Consider the following 25,678-nt stretch of genomic DNA (forward strand, 5'->3'; position numbering starts at 1 on the left):
CTTTATCGAGACATTCTGTTAATCACAGAATGTTAGGAGTTGGAAGGGACCTCGAAAGATCCAGTGCACCCCCCCCACCAGAGCAGGATCCCCTAGAGCAGGTCACGCAGGAACGCATCCACATGGGTTTTGAATATCTGTGGAGAAGGAGACCCCCCACACCCGCCCTGGGCAGCCTGTTCCAGTGTTCTGTCATCCTTTCAGGGAAAATTTTTTTCCTCATGTTTACATGGAACTTCCTATGCCTCAACTTCCACCATTGCCCCATGTCCTGTCATTGGGCATCACTGAGAAGAGCCTGGTTCCATCCTCTGGGCACTCGCCCTTTACGTATTTATAAACTTTAATGAGGTCACCTCTCAGTCTCCTCCAAGCTACAGAGCCCCAGCTCCCTCAGTCTCTCCTCATAAGGGAGATGTTCCACTCCCTTAATGATTTTTGTGGCTCTGCACTGTACAATGAATGCCATTTGAACAGCTACAACAAACGGCAAGCCTGGGGTTGTTTCCCTGCAGCTTTGACATGGAGTCTGTGTATCCCCCACAACAGTCTGTATTGGTTATGTTAATCTTGCATAACAATCATTAAGGGCTTGATGATGAGTGAGGTGGCACTGTCAGTGCTGGGGCTCTTGCGAATTCTGCTGTTACTGCTGGGATTTGGAGCAGCTCCCCTGGACCAATGCAGTGACATCTTGTCTTTCTCAGTTATTTGCAACTCCTGCACGGAGTATGCTTTGAATGCTGATGCATTGATGTAGGACGAGGCAGGTGCTTCTGACTAATGAGGAGGTGTTCTGGGGAAGGCAGAGTTATTCTAGACAGCATGACTAACTCACTGAAATTGGGGCTATAGCCTAGAAGGGAACTTACTGGGCAAACCAGAGGGGAGGCTGGCACAGCTGTTTGCTTCATATAGTCAGGATTCACAGGGGGAATTTTTCTCTGTGACAGCATGGAGCATCCACGTGCTCTTCATTGCAAACGACCTGGGACCCTTGTTGGACGCACCCAGCCTGCTTGGTGCCTTTTCTGTAGTGCTTGCCGGCTATTGGAGGAGCTTGGATGGGGAACAGAGTTGTGAGTGGGGTGAGACATTGCCCTGCTGTCTGCGCGGGTTCCTTGATGGTGTGGCAGTGCTGGGAGCACTACTGGGAACAGCGTGACTCTTTAAACCCTCGCATGTCTGCTCCTCTGTCTTGGAGCTCTTTGCATGAGTCCGGAGCAAGACAGAGATGCCTGCTCTGCATGCAGAGATTAGCCCGACGCATTGTGGTGTTCACACACCTTCTGCCACACCTTGTCCAGGCTGACTCATACAGATTGAGTGCTCCTTTGCAGCCCACTGCAGCAGAGCTACTTGCCAAAAACTGTTGTGTCTGTCAGCTGCAGCTGGCCATCCTCTCAGCAAGCTCCATACAGATTCAGGGATTCAGAGTTTGACAGTCCTTTCCAACCCAAACCAAAGGTTGTCTTGACCAACCCCCACTGCAGTCAGCAGACTTTCAGAATGTATAAAGAAATCCTAAGTAGAGCCAAATAGGGTTTTGAACTATAAATACAAATTGTGTGTATATAAATCAAAAATAGAGGATTTGCATTTGTGCTTTTTTTTTTTTTTTTTTAATTTAAATGGAAAAAAGTTCTGAACAGAGCCCAGCTGAGCTGCTCCCCACGCACAGGGGTCTCTGTCAGCTCCCCACACTGTCTGGGTTGTTCTGCGGTGTTGCTAGGGATTCGGTGCCCCAAGTGGCATGGACTCTCGCATACAGCTTGCTGCCACCTACTGCTAAGGGGTCTGAGTGGCCTCTAAAGGCCACTAAAGAGGAGGTTGGAAGCAGGTGAAGGGCTTTTTTTTTGTCGTCTAAAGGAGTTTTGTGGACATCTAAAGTGGCCTGGGGGCCTCTGGAGGGTCCCGAAGGGAGTGGTGGTGTGGTGTCAGTGAGGGTTAGGGGTCTCTATGGGGTTCCAGGTTTTGGGGTCCCTCAGGATTTGGGGAGGTCTCAATCTGTTTTTTTTATGTCCCTACAGCCCCAGCACCCCACCAGCCACATCTCCCACAGCATCTAAAGGCGAACTGGGGGCACTTCAAGGGCTTTAGAGGGTGACAAAGGGGGTCTGGGGATGTGTAAACAGGTCTGGGGGCACCGAGATGGCTCCGCCCTCACCGAGAAGCTGACTGGGCAGTTTCCTTTATTTTCTGCCTTTTTGGGGGGTGAATCAAAAGGAGTGGGGGGATTCTGGGTGGACTGATTATGTCATGTGGTGCAGGGGGGTGATGTAGCAGAGGAGCAGGTGAGGGAGGGCTGGGGGCACCCCCACAAGATGCTGAAAATTCTCAGAGGGCATCACAGAATATTTAAAAATGTAAGTATTGGTGTGAGGTAATACGGAGAAAAACTTCTCATTTTCAGCTAGAGAGTGAAGAATTGGATTGATTTATATGTAAAAAGATTTTGAAATTACCCCCCTGTATCTCCACTATTTATAAAAGCTTGTAGAATTAAAAAAAAAAAAACCTCATAGGGACTTGAAATATAAATACAGCCTGTGTCTATACAAATTAAAAATAGTGGCTTTCGTGTGTGTGTGTGTGTTGTGGTTTTTTATTTAAACGGAAAAAAAAATCTGAACACGCCCAGGAACATGCTCAGTGCTGCCCCCGCGTCTGTAACGGTCGGCACTGCACTTGTGCAGCGGCGTGTGCCGCCCGTCAGTGCTCAGTGCTGCCCCCGCGTCTGTAACGGTCGGCACTGCACTTGTGCAGCGGCGTGTGCCGCCCGTCAGTGCTCAGTGCTGCCACCGCGTGTGTAATAGTCGGCACTGCACTTGTGCAGCGGCGTGTGCTGCCCGTCAGTGCTCAGTGCTGCCACCGCGTGTGTAATAGTCGGCACTGCACTTGTGCAGCGGCGTGTGCCGCCCGTCAGTGCTCAGTGCTGCCCCCGCGTGTGTAATAGTCGGCACTGCACTTGTGCAGCGGCGTGTGTCGCCCGTCAGTGCTCAGTGCTGTCACCGCGTGTGTAATAGTCGGCACTGCACTTGTACAGCGGCCTGTGCCGCCCGTCAGTGCTCAGTGCTGCCACCGCGTGTGTAATAGTCGGCACTGCGTTGCTACGGATACAGCCCTTGCGCCGCAGCGGCTCCGTTCGCGCGCCCCAGCGTCGCGACCTTTGCCACGCTTTCATGGCGTGCCCGCGCGCGCCGCGGTGTGCAGCTTTGGCACAGCTACGGTCACGGCGAGCCCTGGATTCGGCGTCTGTCCGCGTTCTGTGCCCCATGGTGCCTGCGAGCCGCCATCCTTTGGCGGGGGAACGGGTCCCGGCGCATTCGGGGAGCTTTCAGTCTGGTTTCCGGTGTCGCTGCTGGCTCGGGCCCCCCAGCCGTGTTCCTTCCGTCGTCTGAAGGTGATCTGGGGGCATCTAAACGGATTTTGGGGGTGACAGAGGAGGTCTGGGGGCACCTAAAAGGGACTGGGGATATCTAAAGTTATAGTGGAATCATCTAAAAGGGTCTGGGGTCGTGTAGAGGCGCCTGGGGACCTCTGAACAACCCTGTGGGAGCTGTCGGAATCCTCTCTGCAGGGAGCTGGGGATGTCTCAGTGTGGGTTTGGGGTCTCCGTGGGAGCTGGGTGGTGTCTTGGTGTGGGTTTGGGGTCTCCGTGTGATGCTTAGTTGCTTGCTGGCAAGTGACCTCCGGGCTGTGATGAACATCGAGCCTGCTTGTGTGATCTGCCTAGGCACACTTGCGTGAATCCAGCATTCAGACAGGTGCTGTGTGAAATACAAAGTTGGGCCGAATCAGTCCTATAGATGTGATATCTGCAGTTAGCCAGCAGCTTGGCATGTTTTCCTGAGCTCAGAGCCAAACAGCAGTAAGACTCATCTAGGCTCAGAAACTCAGGTGCTAAGACTGACCTGTGGTAAAAGCTGTGAACAATTTCAATTACATGTAATTAGGGTTTGGACACAAGGTCCTGGAAGTATGACCGGGACAGATGCTTCAGTTTCAGAAGCCTGTATTTCATGTTGCAAGGAGGTCATTCTACAACTGAACACAATAACCAGAAAGAGCAAACAAAATTATTTCCTGAGCTCATCTGAATCCCAGAGCTCATGAAATTCAGGCCTGCCTTACTATAGTTTTGGATCTCTCAAGGGGAAAAGTGAAGAGAAGGAGAATTCTTCAGTTTCCCTCTATTTTCTTTCCCTCGATACCCTTTGTCTTGCTTGGCTTTGAGTCACAACTGTGACATTTGATTAGGTGGTATGTACTAGGTGGTATGACACCAAAAGAAGAAAAGAAAAAAAGAAAAAGAATAATTTGTCATAAAAACCAAAATTCCTGTAGAATTTTGAGTTCCTACTTACCAATATAAAGCAGTTTGTGGTTTGATTGTTTTTTTTTTCTTCTTGCTGTGCTGCAAAGATTTTGATGGGAATTTATAGGTATAAAATACAGCCAGAGCAAGCCTCTAATTGCCCTAGGAATGCAGTGGAAACCTTTTGAGAATTGGTTCTGCTTTGTTACTGCTAAAGGCATGAACACACACACACACACAGTTGTTAACACAGTTTCTTTGTGCATTCCAGGTCTCATGTGTTCAGACTCGCAGGATCTTCCTGAGCTGTCCAATTACAATGTCTGTTGACACTTTTCAGATTTTACGTCCAGTTTGCTGACAGAGGATGTTGCGTTTGTGGGTCCTGGCACAGATAGTTTTCCAAAGAGGAGCTCTAAGACCAGCTACAAGGTTAGGTTTGGATTCTCCTGGGGTCTCACACAGAATGAGTCTCACTATTCAACTGATCTGATTTCACAGCTGCATTTTCTTCTGTCTGTGTAGGTGACAGGATCACCTCTCTAATGAAGAGAGAGATGTCTTATCAGAAGAGGAAAGTCATCCACAGGGATATAAAACCAGAGAGCCTTCTGCTGCGTGCGAGGGTAAGGAGTGTGCATGTGAAGTGCCTGTGCTTGAAACCCCCTAGTCTGCAGCTGATGCCATGCAGAGTGGTGCTCGCAGTAGCTCTGTGCAAGGGTGCCATGGGCTCAGAAGGCTGTGCAGCTGTTAAACCTTTTCTTTTTTTCAAGCACAATCTTTCTGAATTGTTGTCTTTGATTTTTTTTTTTTTTCAGGGTCATATGAAACTGTCTGATTTTGGGCTAAGCACAGCTGTAAAGAAGGCTCAGAGACTTGAGTTCTACAGGAACCTCACACACAACCCACCAAGTGACTTCTGTGAGTACAAGCTGTCCTTGTTCAATGTGGAAATAGCTGAGAGCTGAAGCCAGACCACACCATAAATCCCTCAGCTCTCTTCTGGTCATGACCAGCAGTGTGCGTGGGTGGCTAAGACGGCCAATGGCATCCTGGCCTGCATCAGGAATAGTGTGGCCAGCAGGAGCAGGGAAGTCATTCTGCCCCTGCCCTCAGGACTGGTTAGGGCACACCTTGAGTCCTGTGTCCAGTTCTGGGCCCCTCAGTTTAAGAAGATGTTGAGTTGCTGGAAGGTGTCCAGAGAAGGGCAACAAAGCTGGTGAGGGGTTTGGAGCACAGCCCTGTGAGGAGAGGCTGAGGGAGCTGGGGTTGTTGAGCCTGGAGAAAAGGAGGCTCAGGGGAGACCATATTGCCATCTACAACTCCCTGAAGGGAGGCTGTAGCCAGGTGGGGGTTGGTCTCTTCTCCCAGGCAACCTGTGATAGAGGGAGAGGACACAGTCTGAAGCTGTGCCAGGGGAGGTTTAGGCTGGATGTTAAGAAGAAGTTCTTCACAGAAAGAGAGATTGGCCATGGGAATGTGCTGCCCAGGGAGGTGGTGGAGTCACCACCACTGGAAGTGTTTAAAAAGAGACTGGATGAGGCACTTAGTGCCATGGTTTCATTGATTAGATGGTGTTGGGTGATGGGTTTGACTTGGTGATCTCTAAGGTCTTTTCCAACTTTGTTAATTCTGTATTCTTTTTTTGATTATCTTGTGATACCTTTTTGTGATTATCTTTTGATAATCTTGTGCGTGATTTTTCAGTTCAAAGCACTTGAGAAAAATAATGTGATGACTGTGCTGCAAAACATCAGAACGGGGATTGAAAGACAACATAATGTGGATTGGAAATACCAGGATATTCCAGGAACATCTGTACTCCCATACGCTTGGATTTAAACTCAATCCAGATGCTGCAATTTGTTTCACTTGATAAAGACACTTGGCACACGAAGAGTAAATCGTTCAGTGAACCTGGAAGCTTGGAGGTTCTCCACAGCACACACGTCTCTATATCTCTATTACTCAAGGTACAGTAACACGTACTCCTCAGGACAACCTGACCTATCCATTCTAACTTGTAATCTTACGTTTCAGTATCTCACACAGTATGTTCACATCTGTCAGCTTTTTTATACGCCTCTTAGTTCTAAACTTGTGAGAAAAACCCCATGCATTTGCCTAGGACCCAACTGCTCATGTCGAAGTTTTCCTGACTACTGACTAAAAATGACTCTTTCATCAGCGCTCTTCAACGTTTCCTATCTATATGCTCTTCAGAGATAGGCACGTCAAAAAGAGAGTAACACTTCACTGAAGGTCACCATAGTTTACTGTAAATATTTTAATTAATTTAATTCAGTACAGGGCATATGCTCAGAAGTTCACTGCAGACTCCCCACCTTTCCGATACAGAGTCCATCAAAGTCCATCATAGGATTTGTTACCACAACTTGAATCCAGTGTTTACAGATATTATTGCAACATGTCTACGAGTGCTTTTGGTTATTTGCTAAATGGCAGTGTTTTCTCTTCACCGAAGTTTACCCTATTAGAATATGTATTTCCAGCATAAAGGGGATCTTTACTCCATGACTAAGAGTGGGATCGTTCCAATGGGAAACATCTTCTATTTAGCAGTTGAAATTTCTCCCAGAGAAACGAATAGCTACTTTGTGGACATGCAGAAGCAACCAGAAGAATTTCAGAGTATGGGTAGGTGTTGATTCTGACCTACAAACCCCTTAATGAGTTTTGTGCCTTGTTACCTGAGAAACAAACTTTGTCCTGTTGTGTTTTCACCAGTAGAAAAAGTGTAAGAGCTTTGGGCCATCATGGTAAGTTCACAGGGTAGTAAGACATTAGTGCCTAGCCTCCAGACACGCACGCTGAAACATACTTTCCAATTAGTACACTACCTCTTAGATTTCCAATCTGGGTATTCAAAGAATGCCAAGGAAATGAAGTTAATGTTGCACCTTTCTTGAAGTTTAAGGAATTAACTGAGAGAGAGAGATCTAGGAGGGCTACAAGTAAAGATGAAGGTTCAATTTAGTTTCAAAAGATCCTGTTGTGCAATCTCCTGTTTGTCTGTTTGTTTAGTTTGTTCATTTTGGTATAGTATGGAAGGTGTGGGAAGGATACCCAAACACACATTCGGGTACAGTTTGCCAATGTATACAAATATGGTTTGTCAGACTGTCCAGGAAATTTGGGTTAAAAGAAATCTGAATCTGGTTATTATGTGGCAAGAGGTAAAGTTAGCATAGCGTAGAAGGAAATGCTATCAACTGATTTTGGTTTTAAGTTGGGGAAAAAAAATAAATTTCCCACTTTGGGAGTAAACACTGTGAAAACAGATTTGATTTGGGAGAGATGCTTTTGCTAGACAGCCACCAATGAGAACACACATGGCACCGAGGATGTGACAGCAGCCAACACATACAGGCATTTCCTGGGGCTCTGTGATTGTTTAGAGTTCATGGGATCAGCCTGTGCTTTCACTTACTTTTCTTCAGTATGTGTGTTTGGTTTTGCTTTCCAGAGCCTTGTTCTACACCCGAATGCAATACTGAGCGTGACAGAAAGATGAAACAAATCCCATGTACACACACATGGAAAAAGCAGCCCTCGTTTTATTAGCTGGATTGAGAAAAAATTAACACAACTCATTCTGCAGTGATGCACACGCAAGAGTATCGGAACCTGCAAAACAGCCTGCAGCAAAGCTCAGAACTTCTTCACTCGCATCTAACTTCTGCACATCTCCTCGTCTACTGACTGTAACAAAGCCTTGTAGCTAAGAGTGTACGATAAGACAGTCTTAAAACAGACAAATACTTGAGGATTAACAGTTCTGGCTAATATCTGTTTGGAATTTTAGGATCTGTATCTGACAAAAACCCGTTAATATCCACTTTTCCTGCCTTTGTGGTACTGCATCTCCTCTAAGGGCAGGTTCTTTAATAAAATGTGAGGGATAGGAACATCACAGGGAATCTAGAGTAGCTTGCGGGTTTACTTCAGAAATAGAGTTTGGAACATATTAATGTAAATATTTCCTTCCTATGAGTTTTCAGGCTAGCCTGTGGCATATATAGAGTTGTTTTTTTTCATCCATGTGGCAAAACAACTCTATGATTCGCATAAAGACTATCCCAGCTGTGCCACAGAATGTGAACGAAAAGGAATTAAACTGCTGATTAAGCAGTCATTGTTAATTTATCAGCATTTATGGATAACTTACCAGACATGTATGTATGGGTGCATTTGTTATTCACGTGGATACCTTTATACTTTGCAGCATTTCAATCTTTGTCCTGTTTTTTTCCCATTCTTTCCAGTCCCTTTTATCTTATTTCTACACACCATTTCATTCTTTCTCATTTAAAACATGTGTCCCCTCTTCAGTTGCTTTGCAATGCAGAGGAAAAAGTAGGACTTGTTGCTTTACTTTTCTCACAAAAGGATTGCAAAGATCTACACTAACTATGAGAAGAGAATACAAGGTTTAACCATCTAACATAGACATCTTGAGTAGCTGAAGACAACAGCGTTATCTGGCCTACATGTGCCAACATTTGCACTGTGGCAGAAATGCTCACAAATCAATTCAGAAATGATGGACTCCTAACATCGGTAGGGCTCTGATTCTCTGTCGTGGGAGAGGAGGATGATGAAATTGCTTCCTTAACCCAGCATGTCTGTTCAGAGATCTGCTGCTTAGGTGGTAAATCATACTACCTTGTATTGGTATTTATTCAGGAAATAAACCTTCTGAAATCACTGCTGCTCCTCTGGGGATAATTACTGGCTGGTGTTTAAAATTCCTGGATGTGTGAGCAGCCCTTTGAATGTGTGTGGAAGTGATAAAACTGTACTGAGGCCTTCCACAGACTTAGTGTTGCTTCTTTTGTTCATTTCTGTACTGCATTTAAGGGTGAAGTCGTTCTCTATGACAGTTTCTCTGACGGTGGAGATAAATTGCATGTATACAATGGAGGACAGAAATACAGTACGATCATGTATACCTTAAGCAAATTTATATAATCAAAGAGCTGGAGAAGAACTGGCTTGTATGAATTCAGAAAAGTTATGTAATTAAAGTTATCTAATTAAAATTACCTAATTGGAGTAATAAATTGATGTAGTTGAAGCTTTGTATATTCACTTTTCCATGTATTCTAATAGTTTAGTTGATTAGGTGGTGTTGAATGATAGGTTGGATGCGATGATCTTGAAGGTCTCTTCCAACCTGGTCTGGTCGGGTCTATTCTCCCTCCCCCTCCTCCTCCCCCTCTCCTGTCCTCTTTCTTCACCTGTTGATTTAGCCCATCAGTTTTTATGCTATCTTTATCTATTAATAGTGGAATAAATGCCCCCATCATCCTAGTATTTCTTTATATATTTCATAGGTATAGTTGTTTTTCCCTCTGACCTTTTCTCTTTTGCCCTTCTTTGTGTTATTTAAGTGGAATCCAAAACTGCATCCGATACCTTGTGTAAAGCTTGAGGAACAGTTGACTTTCACATTAGTTCCTTATTTTACATACTCTACTGCTTTGCAATACGCATGATTGTGATGGTGTGAGATAGTTCACTTACATTTAGTTCATCAGGGGCCAGGTCTTCCTTTGGGCTGATAGCATTGGCCCAAGATACAATTTTTAGTTATTTCTGTGAAAGGAATGAGCTTCTGGCTGGGCAGTTTGCTTTATATTGTGCGTTTTTGGGGTGAATCAAAGGGAGTGGGGGGGATTCTGGGTGGACTGATTCTGCCACGTGTGGCAGGGGGATGGTGCAGCAGAGCAGCATGTGAGAGAGGGCTGGGGGCACCCCCCCAAAATGCTGAAAATTCTCAGAGGGGACCACAAAATATTAAAAAATATAAGTACTAGTGTGAGGTGATGTGGAGAAAAACCTCTCGTTTTCAGCTGGAGAGGGAGGAATTGGATTGACTGCTGTGTAATAAAGCTTTGGAAACGACCCCCTGCCTCTCTCTGTTTTAAAAAGGCTTTTAGAATTGAAAAAAAAAAAAGGGGGGCGAGCTGCTTCTCACGCCCAGGGAGGTGCTCAGTGCTTCCCCCGCGTGTGTAATGGTCGGAACTGCAGCCGTGCAGTGGTGTGTACCGCCCCGTGGGAGCTCAGTGCTGCAGCCTACCTGCGCTGAACGCTTGAAATGCCCGAAAATTGTTAGGGGGAGAGGGGAGGGGGGAGAGAGTGACTCGAGCACTGCTATCGATACAGCGTCACGAGCGTTGCTATAGATACGGCGCATGCGCCACAGCGAGGCTCTGTTCGCGCCATAGTGGTAGCGTCACGAGCGTTGCTATGGATTCAGCGCATGAGGTGCAGCGAGCCTCTGATCAGCGAGGGTGATAGCGTCTCGATCGTTGCCGTGGATTCAGCGCATGCGCCGCAGCGAGGGTTGTTCGTGCGCGTGGCGCTGGCGGCTTTAAAATGGTGCTCACTGCCCCGTCGTGTTTACTGGGCTCTTGGTTGCTCTGTGCCAGGTTAGTACCAGCCTCTGCTGCTCTCTGGGGATTGTCTCTAGAAGTTGCAGGACTGTGCTTTGGTTCTGCTTGTGGGGGGTTCCCGGAGCCGGAGGCAGGTTCGGGGAGCCGGGACTCTTTGGAGCAGCGATGGGGCGGGGGAGTGGTGCACTACCGGTCGCCGTGGCGGCTAGCGGCGGGGGCGGGCGGCTGGCGCTCTAGCAGCAGTCTGGAAGAGTCAGGAGGGCTCTTCTCCCAGTAACAGTAAGTGTTCTCCTAGCGTGGCACCTGTCGTCTTTGTGTTCCTCTCAGCAAATCCAAATTCCCTTCCTAGTGCTCCCAGTGCCTTCCCAAGTCTCCCAGTAATCTCCAGATCCCCTCCTCAGTGTGGCTCCTGTGTCCTCCCAGTATCCCAAGCTCTCCTCGGTGCTCCCAGTACCACCAGATGCTGACTGTGTGTTTTTGAATGGCATCAGCTCACAGCTCTGCGAGTTAAATGAATGCCAGAGGAAAATGAAATGCTCATGTAGTGTTTTTATAGGGTGCATGGAAACCTACTCACAGCTTTACAACGTGAGTAACTGAGATCTATGCTTTGCTTTTTGCTCTACTCCTTATAGATTGACTCTCTGCTTTCCACATTGTTGACCAAGCAAGGCTGCTGTCACCCTGTTGGTGCCTGCTTGAGAGTGCCAGGACACTTCCTGGAACCACAGGACAGAAGGAAGCTTTGTCTCTCTCTTGGTGCCCTGAGCAGGAGTTGTACCGACACAGGCTCAGAAAGCTGAAACCATTGAAAGATTTAGAGAGCAACAGACAGAAGAGACTGGTTGATTGCCAGGGAGAAATGCATTGACTGCAAGGTAATCTGGGGGTAGTAAATCCTGGGGAACATGGAACATACTTGGAGATGCAGGGCTGTGCAGCAGCTCTCACAGAGAAGCACAGCAAAACCCTCAGTCATGTGCTGAAGATGCAAACCCTACCAAGAAGGGTCTCCCTGGGTTGGGGCTATAAAAAGCAGGGCAGCCCCTCAGCTGTCTCTGTCTTTTCTTCCATGATGCCACATGGGGGTGGGTGATTGTAGTGGGTCACCGACCATTCTGAAAACAGGGTGGAGGGCTTGCAAGTGCTGGGCAAACCAACCTGAGGGGTGGTGTCTGCTGAGGGGCCTGGTCACACCTACTGGGTCATGTTAGAAATTGGGGACATTCAGTGTATCCCACAGCAGAAGGTGACTCTGGCTGAGAGGGGATGAACTCAGAGGGGGCAACACACATCAATGTATTATAGTCACTGTGTGAATAGTTAGAGGTTGGTCTAAGCTTTTTCCCTCCTAGCTTAACACCAGCCTAGCATCCAGGACTCAACATACATGCCGCACACCAACCCAGAGAGCTCCTGGGTCATCTCACCTGCACCTGTTCCTGATGTCCCTACAGCAACAGACTGTTCCTGATTTTTTTTTTTTTTTTTTCTTTCCCTTTCAGAGTCAGACTGATTCCTGATTCTTCTCCACATCCCTGCCCAGTTCAACCACCTACATCGACCAGCACCAGAGAGACTGCCCTGAGAGCGAGCGAGCTGGGATAACAAGGGACTTGCACTGAGGATTTGAATACCACGTGTCAAGATTGGATGAAGGGGCTGCGATGGGAGAATGGAAGTGGAACAGAGGGGTGGGTTAATGCACATTCTGAAAACAGGGTGGAGGGCTTGTGAGTGCTTTGCCCTCCCTGCAGGGCGTTTTCCCCTGGGAAACTGAGTCTGTTCCACTCCCCACTCCCTGCCCAGCTAGGGTATAAAAGGGAGGACATTAACCATTATCTCTGCTTTTTGGCTCCTGCTTCTCCTGGATGAGAGCTACTGCAGCTGCTTCCCTGCTCCTCTGCCATGTGGTCGGGCCTGATCCTTCTCTCTGCTGCTTCTGTGCCTCTTCAGAGAGAGACTGGTTTCATATTCTTGGTTTGGTGGTGTTTTTTTTTTCCCTTCCCATCCATCCTTGTTCCTTGCCCTTGTGAACCTTACCCCAACCAGTCCCATCCCCTCCCAGTTATACCTGCACTACCTGGCAAGAGCCCTGGTAGACAATTTGAAGTAGTAGCATCCCCACTGGGAGACAACTGGGAGCACTGGGAGCATGACCCAGGAATTCCCAGTACCCCCCTCAGCCCCCCATTTCCCTCCCACAGCCCTTTACAGCCTCCCAGTCCATCCCATTTTCTCCTACACCTTTCCCAGTCTGGGAGGAGACTGGTAGGGGCTGGAAGTTTCTGGGAGAGTCTGGGAGCCATACCTGCAGCACCTGGAGTCAGACCTGGAGCCTTGGGAGACAACTGTAAGCAGCAGGAACCCAAGTGGGACAAAAGTGGGAGACAGCTGTGAAAGTCCCCTGCCAGTCCATTCCCACTATGTCCCCTCCCTGTCCCTCCAAGTCCCCTCCCATACTGTCCCACTCCCCTCCCAGTCCCTCCCTGTTTATTCCTGTCCCTCCCAGTACCTCCCAATCCCTTCTACCCCTATCCCAGTATAGGGGACCAGGAGGCACTGGGAGACATACCTGGACCAGGTGGAGGCATTGCTGGAACCCTGGGAGACAACTGGAAGCAGCAGGAACCCAACTGGGAGCACTGGGAGCACTGAGAGTATGTCCCCATAGCTCCCAGTGCCCCCCTGAGCCCCTCCAGACTGCCCCAAAGTCTCTCCGCAGTCTCTGAGTTTTTCCCAGTGCCATTCAGAGCCCTTCCCAGTACCTCCCAGTTAACCCTTAGAATTCCCCAGTGCCCCTCACTCCCCCCCAGTAACCTTCCCCCCCCAGATCCTTTCACAGCCTCCCAGTACCTCCCAGTACTGTCCTGAGCCCCTCCCACTGTCTCCCAGTCCTTTCCCAGTCTGGGAGGAGGCTGGCAGGGACTGAGAGGCACTGGGAGGGACTGGGAGCCATACCTGCAGCACCTGGAGTCAGTTCTGGAGCCCTGGGAGACAACTGGAAGCAGCAGGAACCCAACTGGGAGCACTGAGAGTATGTCCCCATAGCTCCCAGTGCCCCTCTGAGCCCCTCCAGACTGCCCCAAAGTCTCTCCGCAGTCTCTGAGTTTTTCCCAGTGCCATTCAGAGCCCTTCCCAGTACCTCCCAGTTAACCCTTATAGTTCTCCAGTGCCCCTCACTCCCCCCCAGTAACCCTCCCCCCCCAGAGTCCTTCCACAGCCTCCCAGTACCTTCTAGTACTTCCCAGTAACCCCCAGTTCCTCCTAGTACCTCCCAGTCTCACATAATCAACCAGGTTTGAAGAGACCTCAGATCTCATCAATTCCCTCCTATGTCTGCACCCCTATCCCCTCCTCACAATTAAACCGTGGCTCCAGGTGCCACATCCAGTTCTTTTTTGGAACACCTCCAGGGATGGGGACTCCACCACCTCCCTGGGCAGCACATTCCAATGGCCAATTCCTCTTTCTGGGATGAACTTTGTCCTCACCTCCAGCCTAAACCTCCCCTGGCACAGCTTGAGACTGTGTCCTCTTGTTCTGGTACTGGGTGCCTGGGTGAACAGACCAAACCCCACCTGGCTACAACCTGCCCTCAGGTAGTTGTAGAGAGCAAGAAGGTCTCCCCTGAGCCTCCTCTTCTCCAGGCTAAGCAACCCCAGCTCCCTCAGCCTTGCCTCACAGGGCTGTGCTCCAGACCCCTCCCCAGCTTTGTTGCCCTTCTCTGGACACCTTCCAGCATCTCAACATCTTTCCTAAACTGAGGGGCCCGGGAACTGGACCCAGAACTCAAGGTGTGGCCTGACCAGTGCTGAGCACAGGGCAGAATGACCTCCCTGCTCCTGCTGGCCACACTGTTCCTGATGCAGGCCAGGATGTATTTGGCCTTCTTGGCCACCTGGGCACACTGCTGGCTCATGTTCAGCTGGTGTCAACCAGCACCCTCAGGTCCCTTTCTGCCTGGTTCCTCTCCAGCTAGTCTGACCCCAGCCTGTAGCAATGCCTGGGGTTGTTGTGGTAATGTGTAGAACCTGGTACTTGCATGTGTTCAATATCATGCCCTTGGACTCTGCCTGGAGGAAAGCAGAAAGTATCTATGGAAGGTTTCAGGACAGGAAAGAACAACAGGCTGCTGACGACGGAAGAACGGTCTGATGATAAAGAAGAGCTGACTGCAGTAAACAGCCTGAAGCGCGAGACAGAAGGACGCTCGCCTCCATGCTGGAGAAGCTCAATCCCTCCCAGTCTCCTTCTCATCTTGCAGCGTGGCAGATTTCCCGGAGTGGGAAAGCAGAGCTGCGCTCTCTTTGGTCAGTGCAGTTCAGGTGGGAAGTGCTTCCACTGGCTCCATTGGTCCAGATCACCCCAGTTTGGGCTCTGTTTACTTTGGGGCCGTTTGGGCCCATTTAGGGTCCTCTTTGGGACTTTTTTCCCAGTTGTTCCCAGTCCCTTCCAGTTCCTTCGGAGCTCTCTCACAGTTCTCCCCAGTGCCTCCCACTTGAGCCTCCACTACCTCTTAGTCTCTACCAGTTTCCTTTCAGTCTCTGACAGTTTCCTCCTCCTTCCCTCCCAGATTCCACCTCGTGCCCTCCCAGTCACTCCCAGTTTCTTCCCAGTCGCTTCCAGTTCTCTGCCAGTCCTTTGGTGGGAGGAAACTGTTGGGACGGGGAGGGCACCGGGAGGAGGCCATTACTGTGTAGTTTGGTAATACTGACGGCTGCAGCTGGTGCTGAGCTAAACAGAATGATCACAGAAGGCTTTTGCTCTGAAGCCAGAGCTGCCTGCTGGGGGAACGAACGTTTTTCTGACAGCTGTTGGAGGAACATTTCTGTACAGGTGTTCCCCAGGGCTCCTCAGCTGCTCAGAACTCAACGTGTTGTCTTGGAGGGGAATAAAACCCATGGAAAGCTGAGCGTGAGGTGACAACGCAGGCACCGCCTCCCCCAGCGTGGCACCGACCCCCCCAGCGTGTCACCGCCTCCCCCAGCGTGTCACCGCCCCCCTCCAGCGTGTCACCGCCCCCCTCCAGCGTGTCACCGCCCCCCTCCAGCGTGGCACCGCCCCCCTCCAGCGTGGCACCGCCCCCCTCCAGCGTGGCACCGCCCCCCCAGCGTGGCACCGCCTCCTCCAGCGTGTCACCGCCCCCCTCCAGCGTGTCACCGCCCCCCTCCAGCGTGTCACCGCCCCCCTCCAGCGTGTCACCGCCCCCCCCAGCGTGGCACCGCCCCCCCAGCGTGGTACCGCCCCCCCTCCAGCGTGGCACCGCCCCCCTCCAGCGTGGCACCGCCCCCCTCCAGCGTGGCACCGCCCCCCTCCAGCGTGGCACCGCCCCCCTCCAGCGTGGCACCGCCCCCCTCCAGCGTGGCACCGCCCCCGAGCGTGGCACCGCCCCCCTCCAGCGTGGCACCGCCCCCCCTCCAGCGTGGCACCGCCCCCCTCCAGCGTGGCACCGCCCCCCTCCAGCGTGGCACCGCCCCCTCCAGCGTGGCACCGCCCCCTCCAGCGTGGCACCGCCCCCTCCAGCGTGGCACCGCCCCCCAGCGTGGCACCGCCCCCCAGCGTGGCACCGCCCCCCTCCAGCGTGGCACCGCCCCCCTCCAGCGTGGCACCGCCCCCCCAGCGTGGCACCGCCCCCCCCCAGCGTGGCACCGCCCCCACCAGCGTGTCACCGCCCCCCAGCCTGAACCCCACCCCCCGGCATGGCACCGCCCTCAACAACATGGCGCCAGATGCTTTAAAATGGCTCAGTGCAGGGTCGTGGCTGGTAGAGGTTGGAGATCCTCTAGTGTGTCCCAGGTCAGTGCCAGTCTCTGCTGCTTTGTGGGGTTTCTCTATAGCAGCCGCTGGAGCTGCGCCGGGCTTGGGGGGGTGGCCACCGGCGGGGCAGCGCGGGGCTTTTGGGGGGGGGGGCGTGTCCGGGCTTGGCCGGTGGGGCTCTGCGGGGGTGGCGGCTGCTGCCTCAACCGTACCCAGAGGCCCCGTGGGAGCCCAATGCTCAACCCTGTGTGTAATGGCCGGCAGTGCAGCCGTGCCGCGGCGTGTGCCGCCCCGGGGGAGCTAATTTCTGCAGCCTAACTGCGCTGAATGCTCGAAAATTCTTAGGGGAAGAGTGGAGGGCGGAGAGCTTGACTCGAGCGTCGCTATGGATACGGCGCCTGCGCCGCAGCGGGTCCCGTCCCGGTGTCGCTGCCGGCCCGGGACTCCCAGGTGTGTTCCTTCCGGCGTCTGAAGGTGGTTTGGGGCCATCGGCAGGGCTTTTGGGGGTGACGGAGGATGTCTTGGGGACACTTAAAAGGGTCTGGGGATATGTAAAGTTCTCGTGGGGCCATCTGAAAGGGTCAAGGGTCGTGGAGAGGCAGCTGGGCACCTCCGACGGACCCTTTGGGAGGTCTCTGCAGGCTCCCGTGGGAGCTGGGGGTGTCTCGGGGTGGGTTTGGGTTTGGGTTTGGGTTTGTGCTGCAAACAGCGTTGATAATGACTTAGAGAAAGACACACAAGAGACTCAGTAAGTCTCTTGTATCGTGCTTCTATTCTGGCGCCTGACACAGGTAGGATCATTTCAAAAGATCTGTGTGTCTTCAGAGATTTTGGGCAAACTTTTATACAAAAAGTTATCTGTCTATAATGACAGAGGTCCAGATGCTGCCTATCTATACAAAGCTTATCTATCTAAAAGAGCAGAAGTATACATATCATGCAGGTGTCCTTTATCTTATACAAAAGAGCATCTTGTCCAAGACTAACAGAAGTGAATCACTGACAAATCCTGTTATTCCTTCTCTATCCAAAGGCTGTCTGCCAACCCCTCTCCCCCTCCCTGCGTTCCAGCATTTCAGCTAACAAGCGGAAAATTCTTATCAACTCTGTGGTTCTGTTAATGAGACTTTTCTGTTCGTCAATTCCCCCCTTTCTCACAGCCAACAGTATATTCCTATACTATATTTTCTTAAGTCAAACTTTGGACCCAGGCTTTCTGAGCTATCTTTCCCATGCTGACAATTGTGGAAGTTACTCTCAGATGCAGTCACCCAGTCTGATGGCCCCCAAGTCCAATTCATTGAGGCTTCCCCAAATAAAGGGGTCCTCATTTGGCCTCGAGGAAGTTCAGTGCATATCCAACAGTTAGAGAGATTAGTTTGCAAAGCCAATTCTTCCCTAACGTGTAAGTACATATTGCCTTCCCATCCCTCAATTTCCTTGCTGTGCTGCAAAGACTTTGAGAGGCATTTCTAGGTATTAACTACAGCCAGGGCAATCCTTCAAGTGCCCTAGGAATGCGGTGAAAACCTTTTGGGAATTGTTCCTGCTCTGTTACTCCTCAAGCTATGAGGAGCTCTTCAGGGCAGCTCCAAGGTTAGGTTTGGATTCTCCTGGAGTCGCACACAGAACGAGTCTCACGATTCCAGTGGTCTAATTTCATAGCTGCATTTTCTTCTCTCTGCCTAGGTGACAGGACGACCTCACTAATGAAGAGAGATAGCCTGAGCTCTGCAGGAACCTTGAACCCAAGCAGCCAGTGCCTTCTGTGAGTACAAGCTGTCCTTGCTCAACGTGGAACTAGTTGAGAGCTGAAGCCAGACCATACCTTAATTCCCTCAGCTTCCTCTTCTGCAGATTAAACAGTCCCAGTTCCTTCAGCCACTCCTCGTAAGGCTTGTTATCCAGACCCCTCACCAGCTTTGTGGCCCTTCTCTGGACTCACTCTCTCACAAGGGGTGTCCTGGGGAACACTACTTGTGCCCGGCCGGCCACCGGCTGGGTTTAACTCTGTTCCCCACCGCTCTTGGGGCCCAGCCATCCATCCTGTTCTGCTGTCCAGCAGTCCCTTTGAAAAAAAATCCATCTGAAAAAAGAAGTAGCAGAGAAGGAAAGCTGAAGCTGCAAAGATTGCAATCCCCTCAGTTCTGGTTGTAGCCAGGTGGGGGTTGGTCTCTTCTCCCAGGCAAGCAGCACCAGAGCAAGAGGGCACAGTCTCAAGCTGTGCCAGGGGAGGTTTAGGCTGAATGTTAGGAAGAGGTTTACAGCTTGGCCAAAGACTCTTCTGATCCCTGTCTTCTGGTCGTGACCAGCAGCGTGCACGGGTGGCCAAGAAGGCCACTGGCAACCTGGCCAATATCAGGATCAGAGTGGCCAGCAGGAGCAGGGAGGTCATTCTGCCCCTGCACTTGGCACTGGTTAGGGCACACCTTGAGTCCCGTGTCCAGTTCTGGGCCCCTCCGTTTAAGCAAGACGTTGAGTTGCTGGAAGGTGTCCGGAGAAGGGCAACAAAGCTGGGGAGGGGTTTGGAGCACAGGCCTGTGAGGAGAGGCTGAGGGAGCTGGGGTTGCTTAGCCTGGAGAAGAGGAGGCTCAGGGGAGACCTTCTTGCTTTCTACGACTCCCTGAAGGGAGGTTGTAGCCAGGTGGGGGTTGGTCTCTTCTTCCAGGCAAGCAGCACCAGAAGAAGAGGACACAGTCTCAAGCTGTGCCAGGGGAGGTTTAGGCTAGAGGTTAGGAAGAGGTTCTGCACAGAGAGAGTGATTGCCCATTGGAATGGGCTGCCCAGGGAGGTGGTGGAGTCACCATCTTTGGAGGTGTTCAGGAGGAGACTGGATAGGGTGCTTGGTTGCATGGTTTAGTTGATTAGGTGGTGTTGGATGATAGGTTGGACACGATGATCTTGAAGGTCTCTTCCAACCTGGTCCGGTCCATTCCATTCCAATCAACTAAACCACGGCACTGAGTGCCTCATCCAGTCTCTTTCTAAACACTTCCAGTGATGGTGACTCCACCACCTCCCTGGGCAGCACATTCCAAAGGCCAATCTCTCTTTCAACCTGCTCTATTCTATTCTATGAAGACCTTCTTCCTAACATCCAGGTTTAATTGGTGAGAGCAACAGACTTGGTTGCTGCCACCCGCTGCTAAGGGGTCTGAGTGGCCCCCAAATGGGGTTTGGAGGCAGGTAGAGGTTTCTTTTGGCAGGTGAAGGGGTTTTGTGGGCATCTAGAAGGGGTGTGGAGCCCCCTGAAAGGGTCTGGGATAGTGTCAGGGGGTTCTGGGCTGGTCCACCAGCGGGTCTGGGGACATTAGAAGCGTCTGGGGGTACCTAAAACGGAGCTGGGCGTATCAGATGGGGGGTTTGGGTGCCTCCAAAGGGGTTTTGTGGGCATCTAAGTTGGGGAGTCTGGGGGGGTCCTGAAGGAGTTGGGGGGTTCTCCTCAAGCTATGAGCAGACACACAGACAGTTGTTAACGGACTTTCTTTGATCATTCCAGGTCTGGTGTGCTGGGACTGGCAGGATCTTCCCGAGCTGTCCACGTACAGTTTCTGTCGACGCTCTTCAGCTCGTACATCCGGTTTGCTGACAGAGGGTGTGGGGTTTGTGGGGCCCGGCAGCGAGACTTTTCCAAAGAGGAGCTCTTCAGGGCAGCTCCAAGGTTAGGTTTGGAGTCTCCTGGAGTCGCACACAGAACCAGTCTCACGATTCCAGTGGTCTAATTTCATAGCTGCATTTTCTTCTCTCTGCCTAGGTGACAGGACGACCTCACTAATGAAGAGAGATAGCCTGAGCTCTGCAGGAACCTTGAACCCAAGCAGCCAGTGCCTTCTGTGAGTACAAGCTGTCCTTGTTCAACGTGGAACTAGTTGAGAGCTGAAGCCAGACCACGCCATAATTCCCTCAGCTTCCTCTTCTGCACGTTAAACAGTCCCAGTTCCTTCAGCCACTCCTCGTAAGGCTTGTTATCCAGACCCCTCACCGGCTTTGTGGCCCTTCTCTGGACTCACTCTCTCACAAGGGGTGTCCTGGGGAACACCACTTGTGCCCGGCCGGCCACCGGCTGGGTTTAACTCTGTTCCCCACCGCTCTCGGGGCCCAGCCATCCATCCTGTTCTGCTGTCCAGCAGTCCCTTTGAAAAAAAATCCATCTGAAAAAAGAAGTAGCAGAGAAGGAAAGTTGAAGCTGCAAAGATTGCAGTCCCCTCAGTTCTTGTGGTACCCGCTGTGAGATCCTAAGCCACCTGAACTGAGCCGGTCAGGCAGCCAAGCTAGTGCAGCAGTGTCTTCTGGAGAGTTGATAGGAGCCAGTTCTGTGGGGTTTGTTGAAGTGAGTGGCCAGTCGTTCTACATGAACAATTGTCTCAGTGCTGGCAAGTAGGAGGCTCTGAAGTGTGGTACTTTGAATGCTCCATTCATACTTGCCCTTCAGGAGGAGCCAGCTCTTTCATTGAAGGATCTTCCTGAGGTGTCCAAGTACAATTTCTGTTGACACTTTTCAGCTCTTACATCCAGGTTGCTGACAGTGGATGTTGGGTTTGTGGGCCCTGGCAGCGACAGTTTTCCAAAGAGGAGCTCTAAGGCCAGCTGCAAGGTTAGGTTTGGATTCTCCTGGGGTGCCTGTGCTTGAAAGCCCCCCAGAGGCCGTGCAGAGTGGTGCTCGCAGTAGCTCTGTGCAAGTCTGCCATGGGCTCAGGAGGCCAGTATCTAGAGAGAGGGAAGGACAGAGACACTTCTAAGACAGTGTTAAAGAAATAATTATGAGAAGAGGCAAATTAATTCTGGGGACTCATGTGATATATCTGTTTAAGAGAAAAAAAAATGAAGGAGGTTTCTGACCATAACCAGGCTGACAAAGCACAGTAATGTGGTTTCCTATGGGATTCAACTCCTCCTGCATTGCACAGGACACTTCAACAGCTGTCCTGACAAGCTATAAGTAATGAACTTAATCCACCCTGTGCAAGCAATGGGGCAAAAGATTACAAAATCCATGTATGCAATTGAGACGTGTTACATTGGGACGCCCAGGATACAGCTCATCAAGCTCTCCTAGTGTTTAGATGCAAGATGGAAGAAGGAAGGGGGAAGACAGAGCAGAAGGTATATTTAAATGTGAAACTCCTAGGCTGAAAGAAAAGAAAAACATTTTAAAGACCACTCAGTGAGACTCTGTCACCAGCATAGCTAATCACAGAATCACTGAGTGTTAGGGGTTGGAAGGGACCCCAAAATAGCATCCGGTCCAACCCCTGTGCCAGTGCAGGATCACCTGGGGCAGGTTTTGAATGTCTCCAGAGACTCCACTAAGTCTCTGGGCAGCCTGCTCCAGGGCTCTGGCACACACAGTGAAAAGGTTTTCCCTTCTGTTCCTGCGGAACTTCCTCCTTTTATTCGTCGGACACAGCGAAGCCGCTGGGTCGTGTTGCTGCGGCAAGGTGACCCACCCTGTAGTTCAGGGCCTGGGTCTGTGCCTTCATGGCAGCCTGTTCCCTTGGCACCCTGTCAGCTTAACAGCCCTGTACTCGGGGTCTGTGTGATGAGTTGTGGAGCCCTCCATCCCCCTTCTGTCCCCAGCAGCAGCCCAAGGTCCCTGTAAGCAGGGCTGGGGAGGCTGCTTTAGGCAGCTAACAGGAACCAACCTTGCCTGGCCCTTAGGGGGCTGAGGTCAGTCCCTGGGCTCCTGAAGAGGTGGTGTTGCGCTGCTGCCAGGAGGGCCGGCCCGTAGGTGGGGCACGGGCCAGAGCCTGTGGCTCTCTGTGGGGCTTTTTGGGAGTGCTGCTGAGGCCTCACTCTGTCCTGTTGGCATCCTTTGTCAGGGTAGCCAGATCCTAGGCCTGATGTCTATCGTTAGCTCAATCGCAGAATTTCCTCGTCTGCTGTTCCTGTCCGTAAATTTTTGCCAGTGCTTCTGTAATAAAAAGGTTTTTATTTCTCCTGTAACTTGCAAGCTGGTGACCTCCTTAGGAGCACCACTGTGTTGTTCACAAAGTTCTTTGCTGTTGCAAAGCTGGGAGAAGTGTGAGGTTCAGCTGATGAAGTTTCTCTCTTTAGAAGTGTCTGCTCAGCCATCCTCTTCCTGGATCTCGGAGCTTTGTCTCTCCCTGTTTGCGGTGCCCCGACAAGGACTTGTGCCGACACATCCTCGGGAAGCTGAAACCACCAAAGGGTTTAATGGGTTTGAGACAAAATTCACCCAACTCCTTCTGCGGTGGTGTACGGGAAAGAGTCGGTAGGGGAAGCCGCAGGACAGCCTGCAGCAAAGCTCAGGACTTGTTCCCTCGCCTCTGCCTTCTGCACGTCTCCTCGTCGGCCGCCTGTAAGCGAGACGCTTCGCCAGCTGGCTTGTTTGAATTCAGCAAAGTTATGGCATGGAAGTTATCTGGTAGGAGTCGTTGCTAAACAGATGCAGTTGAAGCTTTGTATCTTCCGTTCTCTCTACTAGTTATTCTAATCTTGCCCTGTTGGTTTAGCCCATCAGTTTTCATGTTCTCTTCATCTATTAGTAGCAGAAGAAAGGGCCCCTTGATTCCAGTATTTCTTGCTGTAGTTCAGAGGTAGAGTTGGCTTTCCCTCTGACCTTTTACACTTTTACTTTGTGTTAAGTGGAACCCAAAACCGAATAGGATACTTTGTGTAAAGCTTGAGCAGCCCTTAACTTTCGAATTATTATACTGCATGCACTACTGCTTTGCAACATTCACAGGACTGTGGTTGTGTCAGATAGTTCACTTGCATTTAGCTCCTCAGGGGCCAGGCCTTCCTTTGGGCTGATAGTCTTGGCCAAAGCTGCAATGTTCAGTCCTTGCTGTGAAAGGCAGGAGGTGCTGGCTGGGCAGTTTGCTTTATTTTGTGCCTTTTTGGGGGTGAATCAAAGGGAGTGGGGGGATTGTGGGTGGGCTGGTTCTGCCACGTGGGGCAGGGGGCTGCTGCAGCAGAGGAGCCGGTGAGCGAGGGCTGGGGGCCCCCCCTAAAGTGCTGAAAATTCTCCGAGGGCACCACAATATCTTTAAAAGTGTAAGTACTGGGGTGAGGCGAGGCGGAGGCAAACCTCTGGTTTGCAGCTGGAGAGGGAGAGCTTGGAGTGACTGGTGCGTAAGAAAGCTTTGGAAACGACCCCTGTCTGCCCTCTCTGCTTCTAAAAGGCTTTTAGCATTGGAAACTAAAACCCACGTGGGGGCCCGGCTGCTGCCCACGCCCAGGGAGGTGCTCAGTGCTGCCACCCGGTGTGTAACGGCCGGCAGTGCAGCCGTACCGCGGCGTGTGCCGCCCCGTGGGAGCTCAATGCTGCCACCCTGTGCGTAATGGCCGGCAGTGCAGCCGTACCGCGGCGTATAGCGCCCCGTGGGAGCTCAGTGCTCAACCCTGTGTGTAATGGCCGGCAGTGCTGCCGTGCCGCGGCGTGTGCCGCCCCGGGGGAGCTAATTTCTGCAGCCTAACTGCGCTGAATGCTCGAAAATTCTTAGGGGGAGAGCGGAGAGCGGAGAGCTTGACTCGAGCGTCGCTATGGATCCGGCGCCTGCGCCCTAGCCCGGATCTGCTTCCCAGTCGCTTCCAGTTCTCTGCCAGTCCTTTGGTGGGAGGAAACTGTTGGGACCGGGAGGGCACCGGGAGGAGGCCATTACTGTGTAGTTTGGTAATACCGACGGCTGCAGCTGGTGCTGAGCTAAACAGAATGATCACAGAAGGCTTTTGCTCTGAAGCCAGAGCTGCCTGCTGGCGGAACGAACGTTTTTCTGACAGCTCTTGGAGGAACATTTCTGTAGAGGTGTTCCCCAGGGCTCCTCAGCTGCTCAGAACTCAACGTGTTGTCTTGGAGGGGAATAAAACCCATGGAAAGCTGAGAGTGAGGTGACAACGCAGGCACCGCCCCCCCCGGCGTGTCACCGCCCCCCCAGCGTGTCACCGCCCCCCTCCAGCGTGTCACCGCCTCCCCCAGCGTGTCACCGCCTCCCCCAGCGTGTCACCGCCTCCCCCAGCGTGGCATCGCCCCCCCAGCGTGGCACCGCCTCCCCCAGCGTGGCACCGCCTCCCCCAGCGTGTCACCGCCCCCCCAGCGTGTCGCCGCCCCCCCAGCGTGTCGCCGCCCCCCCAGCGTGTCGCCGCCCCCCCAGCGTGTCGCCGCCCCCCCAGCGTGTCGCCGCCCCCCCAGCGTGTCGCCGCCCCCCCAGCGTGTCGCCGCCCCCCCAGCGTGTCGCCGCCCCCCCCAGCGTGTCGCCGCCCCCCCAGCGTGTCACCGCCCCCCCAGCGTGTCACCGCCCCCCCAGCGTGTCACCGCCCCCCCAGCGTGTCACCGCCCCCCCCAGCGTGTCACCGCCCCCCCCCAGCGTGGCACCGCCCCCCCAGCGTGGCACCGCCCCCCCCAGCGCGGCACCGCCCCCCCCAGCGCGGCACCGCCCCCCCCCAGCGCGGCACCGCCCCCCCCAGCGCGGCACCGCCCCCCCAGCGTGGCACCGCCCCCCCCCAGCGTGGCACCGCCCCCCCCAGCGTGGCACCGCCCCCGCCCAGCGTGTCACCGCCCCCCTCCAGCGTGGCACCGCCCCCCAGCCTGAACCCCACCCCCCAGCATGGCACCGCCCTCAACAACATGGCGCCAGATGCTTTCAGGGTTGTGGCTCGTAGAGGTTGCAGCTCTTCTGCTGTGTCCCAGGTCAGTGCCAGTCTCTGCTGCTTTGTGGGGTTTCTCTATAGCAGCCGCTGGAGGTGCGCGGGGCTTGGGGGGGTGGCCACCGGCGGGGCAGCGCGGGGCTTTTGGGGGGGGGGGGGGGGGGGGGGCGTGTCCGGGCTTGGCCGGTGGGGCTCTGCGGGGGTGGCGGCTGCTGCCTCAACCGTACCCAGAGGCCCCGTGGGAGCTCAATGCTGCCACCCTGTGTGTAATGGCCGGCAGTGCAGCCGTGCCGCGGCGTGTGCCGCCCCGGGGGAGCTCAATGCTGCCACCCGGTGTGTAATGGCCGGCAGTGCAGCCGTACCGCGGCGTATAGCGCCCCGTGGGAGCTCAGTGCTCAACCCTGTGTGTAATGGCCGCAGTGCAGCCGTGCCGCGGCGTGTGCCGCCCCGTGGGAGCTAATTTCTGCAGCCTAACTGCGCCGAATGCTCGAAAATTCTTAAGGGAAGAGCGGAGAGCGGAGAGCTTGACTCGAGTGTCGCTATGGATCCGGCGCCTGCGCCCTAGCCCGGCTCT

At 52.5% G+C, this 25,678-nt stretch overlaps 2 long non-coding RNA genes across 4 annotated transcripts; both read left to right on the forward strand.

The window, feature by feature from the left end:
- Window positions 1-3,189: 3,189 nt before the first annotated feature.
- LOC137449999 (uncharacterized) lies at window positions 3,190-10,241 on the forward strand. Of its 3 annotated transcripts, XR_010989528.1 has the most exons (7): window positions 3,190-3,403; window positions 4,659-4,750; window positions 4,844-4,944; window positions 5,137-5,239; window positions 6,026-6,291; window positions 6,832-6,976; window positions 7,806-10,241. It is a non-coding gene; the product is annotated as an uncharacterized lncRNA (long non-coding RNA). The 3 variants fall into 3 exon arrangements; XR_010989526.1 differs by having other exon boundaries at window positions 4,590-4,750; window positions 6,026-6,976; XR_010989525.1 differs by having other exon boundaries at window positions 6,026-6,976.
- Window positions 10,242-10,667: 426 nt separating this feature from the next.
- On the forward strand, window positions 10,668-12,703 carry LOC137449786 (uncharacterized). The gene is made up of 3 exons (XR_010989489.1): window positions 10,668-10,773; window positions 11,373-11,615; window positions 12,243-12,703. It is a non-coding gene; the product is annotated as an uncharacterized lncRNA (long non-coding RNA).
- The last annotated feature ends 12,975 nt before the right edge of the window (window positions 12,704-25,678 follow it).

This window comes from Melanerpes formicivorus, unplaced genomic scaffold (genome assembly GCF_026170545.1).
Source record: "Melanerpes formicivorus ecotype bairdi unplaced genomic scaffold, bMelFor1.0.p_v2 SCAF_33, whole genome shotgun sequence".
Lineage (NCBI taxonomy): Eukaryota > Metazoa > Chordata > Aves > Piciformes > Picidae > Melanerpes > Melanerpes formicivorus.